This window comes from Cygnus atratus, chromosome 16 (genome assembly GCF_013377495.2).
Source record: "Cygnus atratus isolate AKBS03 ecotype Queensland, Australia chromosome 16, CAtr_DNAZoo_HiC_assembly, whole genome shotgun sequence".
In the NCBI taxonomy this organism is placed as follows: Eukaryota; Metazoa; Chordata; class Aves; order Anseriformes; family Anatidae; genus Cygnus; species Cygnus atratus.
Window position 1 is genome coordinate 7258071 of NC_066377.1, and position 10116 is coordinate 7268186.

The following is a 10116-nucleotide window of genomic DNA, read 5'->3' on the forward strand; positions in this document are numbered from 1 at the left end:
AGGAGATAAGCACTCTATAAGACTATAAATAAATGTGTATGCTGCTTCTAAACTGAAGCTACAGATCATTTTCCTCATTGAAATTTAAGCAGATACATCTTGAGCGCTACAGCATCTGGGCCAGCATGCAGGCTTTTGTAGAAAGATTTTTATGTATCTGGGGAGCAGAGCTGTCTGACCTCTAGCTGACAGCTTTTAAAATACTTTGCTTTAGTTCTTGATAGTCTTCTAATCTTACTGCATTTATTGTCCCCCACTAAGCATATTTTTGCCTAGTTCTGCTTTTAAGCTAACTCAATTTCCTGCCTGTATTTCTACTTGGGGCCTGAGTGTCTTCAAAAGTAGACTTGATTGCCAGCTTTTATTTGTTACGAAATAGAAGATACAAACTGTGTATGGCAATAGTAATTTCAAAATACATTTATGCAAGGGTGCAGATTAAACTATCTTTTGTTTTAAAGATGCATCCTTCTGAACAAAGTGTTACAGTATTTTATAGTTTTATACAAAAACACAAACAACACCAACATTATTTTTTTTGATTTGTTCTAGGTCTTAAGGACACAAGTGCATGTTCTATGGAATTATCTGCAGTTCATCCCTTGAGGAAAATGAATGGTGAAAGCTACTGAACTAAGCTGTGATTGTACTGTATATAAAAACACTACAGTTTTATAATATTGGTTCTGTTAACATTTTATACCAAATAGCCATAAAAAGTAGTCTAAACAATTGGGTTATGAAGGTGTGTGGAGAATGTATATCTTGACATTGACTTTTGAGTATTTTTCATTAGAATTAATTGACCAAATATTAGGTAGGAATTATATTTTTACATACTTGAGCGCTGCTGAAAAGAGTTTCATTGAAAGAATATATAATCCTTGCACCTCAGGTAAACTGTAAATACTGAAGCTGAAATCCTGTTGGCTTAATGCTCCTTTTTCATAAAGGTGAAAGTTTCTCAAATGTTTTTTTTCTGTTGAACTATGTTAGTTTCTTGAAACAACTTCCAAATAAACTGTCTGAAACTGTCCAGTTTATAAATGTTGTGAACATCAAAGCAACGGTGCTGATGTTAAGCTGATCTGCCTTGTATATGTTAGGACCATAATGTGTTGGAGGGATCTGCTTTCCTGGAGCTGTTTTCAGCATGTTTCTAGAGGCGTGGATGAGGCAATACTTGACATTTGAATTTGTCAGTGTGGTGTTCCTGAAATACGGTTGGATTCCTCTTTTGGCATTGGTTGCTGTTCTTCAGAGAAGTTTCTTAAGTGAACATCTCTAGCAACGTACAAACTTTTATAGCAGAAAATACCTAGGACTTGCATGAGAAACGATACTAATCTAAATGTTTCAGATGTTTAGTTTTCTACTAAACTCTGTACAGTTACATTTAGAGGAAAACTACTTTGCACCTTTGTCCAAACTATCAAGTCACAAACAAACAGGCTTGCAATATGAATATGGGATTTACAGACTTCAAAAAGGGATGTGGCTATGGTGTAGCCTGCTTGACTGTGCTTGGAAGCTTCTTGATGTCTGTTTTTAGCATCTACTGGGTGTTTAAAATGAGTAATGAATAACCTGTTAATAGGAGAATATCTCCTTTTATATTTTTTGTGAAGACAACAAGAGTTCTTTCTAATGCACATGCAGTTTAACTTTTCCTAAAGGGAAGATGGCCAGTTTCCAGCCAGTAAAGCAGAACTGTGTATTTGACATGCGTTCCTAGTTGCTTCTCATAAAGCCTGTAGTTAAGAGTTAATTTCTTCTGTACCTGGCTTTGACTTCCATATATTTTAGTAAAACAAAAAATAAAGAAAAATTTTGCACTGTTCATTTTGCTCTCTTCCCTCAAACAGCAAATGTAAACTAGCAAAACCTAGAAACTCTTGTTTTTTCATTATGCAACTTGAGATGTTCCAGTTGTATGTCTTAGTTCCTGAATATGGGACCTAATTTTAATGTCTCTGTAAACTGGCGATGTAATGAAGTGCTGTGTATCAGGAAATTGTACACTATTTACCTTCTTTCCTGTTCATAAGCTGAGCCATATGTACATAATCTAGATTTGTTTTCCTAGTTTTGCACTTTTATAGCCTATTTTTTGAAGATGGATTCACTTGGAAAATGGTTAATCTATTTTTTTGCGTGATCTTTCAATGAGTCTTATAGAATGCATGCTGTAACTATCATCTATGTACCTTATGGGGTTCTGTGATTAAAACATGTACAGGGCTGTATTAAGATGTTTAAGCAAACAGACCTAAGATGTGTTTTTAATCTTCCTTCATGCCGGTACAGTTTCCCTCAAGGCTTTTTAGTAGATATCTTGGGGGTTGAATGGAAAAATGGACATGAAGACTCTATTTCATGGCAGCCCAGCCCTGTACTTCAGAATACACTTTGCCCATCAGTATTAACTATTGGGATACTACTGGTTTTGTATGTTTCTTTGGAGATAACAGTGCATATATAGAGGTACAAATTGTTGATTTTTCTTTTTGTTTATGTATTTATTTCATTCCATTTTGTTTTATTTTAATTGTTGAAACCAGAAGTTGTCAAGCAGTAGGCACACATTACTCATTTAATTTATGATGTATTTCACTTTAGTTGAGTATATTATTACATGTGGATGTAAATATAGACCTGGTGTTTTGCAAAACTGGTTTCTGTGTCTTGTTTTTAAAGATTAAAATTAGTTGGATGGAATTTCATATTCTCTTGACCTTTCATCATACTCAGACCCCTGTGGGAGGGGAAGAAGGAGGACCTGCCAATAACCAAACCCAAATTCGTGTCCTGTTCAGTTGCTCTCATGAAAATACTGAGTCACTTCCCAGAAAATCTGGCTGAGGCTTAGAGGACAACTCTAGAGAAGAAACCTTTTGTTTCTTCCTTTTCAGTCATCTTCCTTTAAGAAAAACAGAGTTCTTGTATACATACCCTTTCTTGTTACCACAATGTAAGGGCATGGATTTTTTTTTTTAATTTATTTTTGAAGCTTCAGAATTTGTAAGGGCTTAAGCCTTCTGGGGAAAAAAATAAAATCTAGATCTGATGTGTTCTTGGAGCTTGACTGACCAGCATCGCCTTTGACAGTATCTGAAAACCAGATTAGGAGTCTGGGGAAGACAGTTGGGAAAGACTTGTCAAAGGCAACTCATCCTCAAGAGAAGAGAACTCCTCAGTTGAGATCCCCATTATAAATTAACTTCATTTAAGGGCACGTAGGGGTGACCAGTGCCTCAGTGGCATCCTAGATTAAGCTTTTGATTCTTGTGTTAGGCTGGCGCTGGTGGCTGTGATTAAGGTTTGTGGAGGTAGGCTAGGCTGATTTGACTAAAGAAAAGGCAGTGCTGGTGGGGAGAACAGAAACTTCAAAGTGGGAGCCTAACAAAATGACGTGATATGTAGATATATGTAGGTCTGTCACTTGCTTTGGGACTAGTGAGTCCTTACAGTGCCTGTGGTGTACAAATGACAGGTCTTGGAGGTCTTGGAGTCTTGCTGCTGAAGATATTCATCTAGGCTTGGGGTAACATTGCTGCTACTAAATTGCTGTGTGGTGCTGACTAGCAGTGTGGTAGAGGGGGGTATAAGACAGATGTGAGCTTTGCAAGTCATCTTTACTGTTGACCATGGCTATCATTTGGGGGATATCCTTTTGGGGGGCGGGGGGACAGAGGACACAGCATACAAAAAAAAAAAGAGCCAGTGAATGAATTTAGGGTGTGTTTTCAGTGCTGGTGTTGATTAAAGCTGTTCTAGTTGAGGGGTTAGTGCAATATGCTCCTGACTGGGTGGTCTGCTGTCATTCCTATCCTGGTGCCAACGAAGCCCCGTGGTAACTGGCTTGCCTAATAACCTGATGAGTGCCGTTTGTTTCTTCCGAGCAGGGTGTTACTAGAGGACTTGAAAGCGCTATCTAAAATGCTGGAATGTATAACTAAAGTGTTTCTCTACAGCAATAACTGTTCAGATCACTTGGGTGATTAAATATAAATGTTTGAGGCACCTTCCATACTTTTAATGAGTTACACTTTAGGCACATTCAGGCGACCATGTCTTGCAACTACGAAGCAGCAGCATTAATTTTCTCATACTAGGAAGTTCTAGTGTTAAATCACCAAACAGTTTCTTGTTCCCCTTTTTAGTAAAAGAGGAAAATATGAAAGTGCATTACTGAGCAGATTTCTCTGTTCATTTGCACACACTTAAGAAAAGTGCATTTAATTAGGATTAGCAAGTCTCTAAATTGCAGATGGTTCTCAGGGGAAAAAATAGTTATGAGTGCATTCATGACATTAAAATCAGTACATTTAATTCAATTTCATCTTAATATTAATTCATAACATCTAAAGTAGTAGTTCCTACAGAAGATGTTCATGTGATTTAGGATTAGTAGAAAAAATGAGATCTAGCATTTCCAAACATGCAACAGCATGATTGCCATGTGTAATTATACAGATTGAGTAACTACATGCTAATTACAAGAGTGCCCATTTCAACTTGCACTGTTATCTGTGACAAGGGTCTGTTATGTGAAATGCAATTTTATTTAGTCTGGAGTTCATTACCAAGAGATAATCCAAGTCCAGGACTGGGTCATGTGTAAAACACTGCAAAACTCAGTGGTTAACAGGAGCTGTTAGTGCGTAACTCCAGAGTGGGCTGTCTGCTGGGCTGAGCATGGCATTACAACACAAGGTATTTTTTTTTAAAGTTTAGCACTGTTTATACTGACACATTGGTCTTTGGTTTGACCAGACTTGAAAGTACAGCATTGCTTTCTTTCAAGAGTTAAATGTAAGGGTGTAGTATCTTCCCAGATCAACTGTTCTTAATTTTATTTCTGTATCTACTTGAGATGAGATGGGCTGTATCTGCTTTGGGCAGATACAGCAGCTCTATATTCCTTCTGTATATGTAAATATGAAAGCAAAGTAACGTGCTTAGGTCTGGATCAAGCTGGATTCTTCTGCAGAATAATGAGGCGTGGACTTTGGAAACCCTGGATTTAGATAGCACTGCTCCTTGAGATTTCCTCCCTCTGTTTCCACTGAGGTTATCTGTAGGTCCCTAGGTGCAATACCATGGCAATACCCATACCCTCCTGGCTTAGCGGGGCTCTGCAGCCTCCACAGTTCTCACAACAGGGTTGAAAGCAGCAAAGCAAGGGTCTACGTGGTGCTGTCTGCCCAGGAAAAGGCTGGGCCTTCCTCAGCATGGATGGGCACGTGAAGGGTGAGGTTTTGCTCCATGGAGCAGGTTTTGACTAAGATATACCATGGTCTTGGCTTCTCTGTGTTGGCAGAGGGAGATATTCTTCCCATTGCTTCACTCTTGACGATCTCCAGCTCTTTGATGTATCATTAGGGGTCCATGGAAAGGAGTTAACTCCTTGCTCTTCTCTCAGGGAGTGCATTGTGGGTTTCTCTCCCCGTCTCTCTAGAGTGACAACGCAATGGCTTTCAGCAGCATTTTAACCAAGAGAGAATGTAATGCGTGAAAGGGAATCGGGCTCTTCGGGAGAGCTTAGTGAGCGTTTGAGCATTAGATGGCAGTGTTGGCAAAGAGGAGCGCTGGGAGCAGCTAACCAGGAGAGCTCGGGCACCAGCCAGCAGCTAGCTGCACGGGGAGGGCTCTGCATCTAAGGCCAAGCTGACTTCAGATTCCTAAATTAATTAGCAAGTGCATAAAAGTAGATACAAATAAAACAAGTAGAGCTGCCTCCAAACACACCATACGTGCAAAAAGACGTTGACCTATTTAAATAATTTGTGTAGCAGAACTTGTAGGATAACCAGAAAACTTCACCGACAATTGAGAAGAACCCAAGGAAATCTGTAGACATATAAATGTTGTCTCTGATTTTGTCTTCTCACCCTATCAATATTTACCAAAATGTGTTGCTACAGAGCAGATTTGGTGTGCAGTTTAGCTGCTAGCTACCCCTATATTTGGTTTTATGATTAATTAAATGATGTATTTTATGATGTGTTACACATCACTATGAGAACTATTTGTCTGAATCTCTAATACACAACCTTTCATGAGCAAATCTGGGCTAATAATTGTGCAATACTTTGGCATTTAAAATTAATTTTGCACATATGAAATGTTTTCATTCATCCTCTGTGAATGTCATGACCTAATGCAATTACTGATTTTTCATCCATTGAACAATCACCTGCAAAGAGCCTCTCTGTGATTTCATCTCCTCCACCTTCGGTGTAAGTACAGGAACAAGTGGGAAGTAGTGAACAGGAGGAGCCTGCGTTACCTGTGTGAGCTGGGAGTGCAACAGACTCTTTGGTTTTCTGATAGTTCTGGGAAATCAGGAAAGAGTTTTGATTTAAAGTAAAAAATGCATCTTTGCTTCAAATTGTAAAAAAACAGTTTCATTTTGTCATGGAATATGTCACTTCAGTTTAGAATTCACCTGAAATTTTAATATATATGTGTGTATATATAGTCTCAAAAAGCTAATTAAAAGCATTGCTAAATAAAGTAATTTTTAGTAAAGCCAGTGTCAAACCTGAGCTTAATTTTTTTTTTTTTCAGAAAAATAGAAGGTCAGAACAACTGAATGAAATTAGAATTAATTCAGAATTACATTTGCACCGATGTTGCATTTTTTTCCTCCTGTTTTCTTTCCACAACTGCTCACCAAAACCTCTGGAAAGTGCCAAGCTTTTCAGCCAGCAGACTAAGTTATTTTGTACATCTGTTTGCAGTTTGCAGTTCTGTTGAACAAGGAGAAATGGCTCTGCACTTCAGTTATCTTTATTGTCTAGATAACACATTTTCCAGGCTCATTTTTTTTTTGGTAAACTTTACTGCGAATCACGCTTTAGCCGGAGCATCATCACAGCGCACTTCTCAATATTAACCCTGTGTCTTTGCTCCGGGCATTCCACCAAGGTGGACTAAGATGAGGTTTGGCACTTCTTAATTTCTGTTTCTTTTTGATTTACCTTCATTGTAGTGTTTAGGCTTGTATTTCTTCTCTCCCTCCCTCTGCAACTGTTACTTGAAGTTAAAAGGTAATTGAACTCAACATTTCTGCTCGAATTGGGTCTTGTAAAATTCTCTTTTAGCGGAACCTAAATCTGGGACTTTGACGTTTTGACAGAATCTGTTTTCAGGTTGAAAAATTTCTTTCCCGATAAGAATTTTTGCTGTTTTCCTGTTTGACTCCAAAACCCTAAGAGCTGATCATCTTTAAAGTATTAGCATAATTGTTTACAGATGGTCTTTTTATATTAAAAAAAAAAAAAAAAAAAAAAAAAGCAACAACAACACAATGAAACACATACTGATTTCTCCCTTCTCTAACCTAGCTCCACTGCTGTTTTTCTAAGCTCAGGGGCTTCTCATTTTCTTCATTTAACCTAAATGTATTGTGGGATGAGTTTATCCAGAGCTATTGATATTTCATTAGTTACTTCAGAGAAACAAGCCAACAAAATTCTCGAACACTTGTAGAGCTGTTCAGTTCTTGTTAACTAAATGGAAATGCTTGAATGTCCTGTTACAAATAAATGTGGTTTTATTGCCAGTGATTTTTGGCACTGCAATTATAAAGCTCAGTCTTGGGACATGTTAATGATGCCTGGATTACACCATGTCACTGAACTGCACGCTCAAAAAGCCAGATTCAGTAAATTTACTTGTGAACACTTTAAAAATAAAGATCAGTGATAGTCTACCAACAAAAGGGACTTTTTGGCATGGAGTCAGCTCTGTTAACAGGAACTATAGCTGCACTTCCATCACTATAAATAAGTTGAGTATTGATGTAAAACTAACATCAATTTCTAAACAAAACAAACAAGCAAACACCATGAAAACCTTCATATTTCAGGTATGTTTGTCTGGACACTACTTCCTTTATGGAATTCCTTGTTTATTTTGCAGTAGCACCTGGAATGCCCAATGTCTAAGTTGCAGCCCTGGTCAGTTTAGCCACAGTAGAAACCAACAGTAAGAGAGAAACTCTCCAATATTTCAAAAGATGCATTCATTGCTACACTTTAGACAGCTTCTCCAAATATGTTACATCCCTAAAAGAACCATTTCCTCAGCAAAAGCATATCTTTTGTGTAGGTGGTATTAAAAATGCTATAAATACCTCTTCAGTGACAGTACCATTGCAGTAAATATTTTAGCGTGTAGCCAGTTCTGGTTTCCCAAATATTTTTGTTAGCATTGAGGTTTATCTGACCGTCTCTGCAAGAAGCCTCCTCTCCCCTGACCGGGGCCCTTTAGACGTGATGCGGAGAAATGTTTTAGGGACTCAGGTGTCTTTTGCAGGATGACCAAAGTAGGCACCGAAGGGCTTAGCCCGGATGCAGATAAGCACAAGAAGTGCATGAGCAGACAACACTGAAAGAGCTCCCTGCTCAGTCCTCACACACATGTCCTAAATTTCACAGCCGATGGATGCTGTTGGTTCCCTCTCGTGGCCCCAGTGCCGACTGCCAGCTCCCTGTCCCAGCAGGATGCCGCTTACCCGCTGGGACCACGGGCTGACCCTTTGGTTGTGCTGTGCAGTCCTTTACTGACCTGAGAGCTCCGCAGCGCTCCAGAGGGTGCCTCGCAGAATCCCGGCCCCACGGGCTCAGCGAGGTCCCACCCCAAATCCTTTGTGCCGTGACCCCGGTGCCCCGTGAAAGTAACCAGCCTCCCCTCGGTGCCCAGCCCTCATGGGCAGAGCAGCTATTTAAATTGTAAAGCATTCAGCAGAGGTAGATGGAATTAAATTTATTCCTGGATTGTTGAATAATGTAATATACATGTTGTACATAAAAGAATCACAAACCACCCAGCCTGATTTTCCTATGAAAACATTTAACTTTTATTAAATCAAGACAGTTTTAAGGAGCAGCAAGAATGAAAGCAAAAACAACAATTGAACCAGCTTTCAAAGTTGCCCTGTAGCCAAAACATCCATATGAGAAGCTGAAGGGTTGCTTTTAGTTGTTTGTTTGTTTGTTTATCCAGTTGAAGTGCATCACCAATAATTAACAACAACAAAAAAAAAAAAAAAGGAAAAAAAGGGGAAAAAAGATGCAAGTTCAAACCCTTGGAATAAATCAGAGCGGTCTCCTGAGCCTCCCAGAGCTGCCTACAGCTGCTTTGGCTGTCTCCATCGACACGGGAACACTGCAGCCTGTGTAAGCCCTTGATCTTGCCCAGGCCCAATCCTGCCCAGCGGGACCGGCCCAGGCCTCGAAGGACAGGACACAGCCACAGGCCCGGCCCCACGGCCTCGTGGGGCAGCGAGCTCTGGCACGCGTGTGCAAGGGCAGGAGGTGGGACCGGCTCCAAGCAGCGAGCGCGTCGCTGCTTCCTGGAACCATTCAAGTATTCGGGGTCGATGCCTGTGAGCCTTGCAGGTGAGACTCCCCTCAGGCCAGGATTTGGCCCCGTACCTATAGGACATACCTAAACCATTAGCTATTCTTCCCAGGAAAGTGGCAGAGGACCCTGCATGCTGGAGTTAAGTCAGAAAGGCGAGACAAAGCCCTGGGGAGCGGTCTGCAGGGAACAAACCTGTATTGGCAGACAGCAAGATAAATTGGATGATCTAATAGTCCTTTTCCATCTCTAAGTTTTATGATTCATTTGTTATTTTAGCCATCTATATATATTTTTTATTTTACCCTAGAGGGGTTTCTTGAAATGTGTGCAATATATTCCTTAAAAAAAAAAATCACTTAAAAAAAGGTCTGTATTGCAGGATCCAAGGCACTGACTCCTAAGCGTGTTCGCTAACAAACTACCCGGCGTGTAGAAGAGGAAGGGTGGCTCTTGCCCCCCAGCCCCTGGGTGCGGGATGGTCCCTTTGGGCTGCAGGTGAGAGGGTGGCGGGTGGAGGTGGGTTGGCTTTGGGCGGTGGGAGTGGCGGAGGAAGAAGGGAGGGACGACGGTGCCTGATGGCTCCTGCCTGCCACACTGGACTGGGCCAGCCCCTGAGCAGGGCTTGGCTTAGGGATGGTTGGGGGATGGCTTGGGTGTTGGTTTTGGGATGGCTTGGGGGCAGTGAGCAGCGCCCAGGGGTGGCGTTGCTGCCACCACACAGCTGGCAGGGTGGCTCCAGGT

The 10116-nt window shown here is 40.5% G+C and overlaps 1 protein-coding gene across 9 annotated transcripts in view; it reads left to right on the forward strand.

Annotated features, from left to right (window-relative positions):
* The window catches only part of ZNF217 (zinc finger protein 217), a 122373-nt gene extending 112737 nt beyond the window's left edge, over window positions 1-9636 (forward strand). For all 9 annotated transcript variants that reach the window (XM_035548557.2, XM_035548549.2, XM_035548550.2 and 6 more), the window contains one exon: window positions 553-9636. The gene's annotated coding sequence lies outside the window, so the exon portion shown is untranslated. The remainder of the gene's footprint in view (window positions 1-552) is intronic.
* The last annotated feature ends 480 nt before the right edge of the window (window positions 9637-10116 follow it).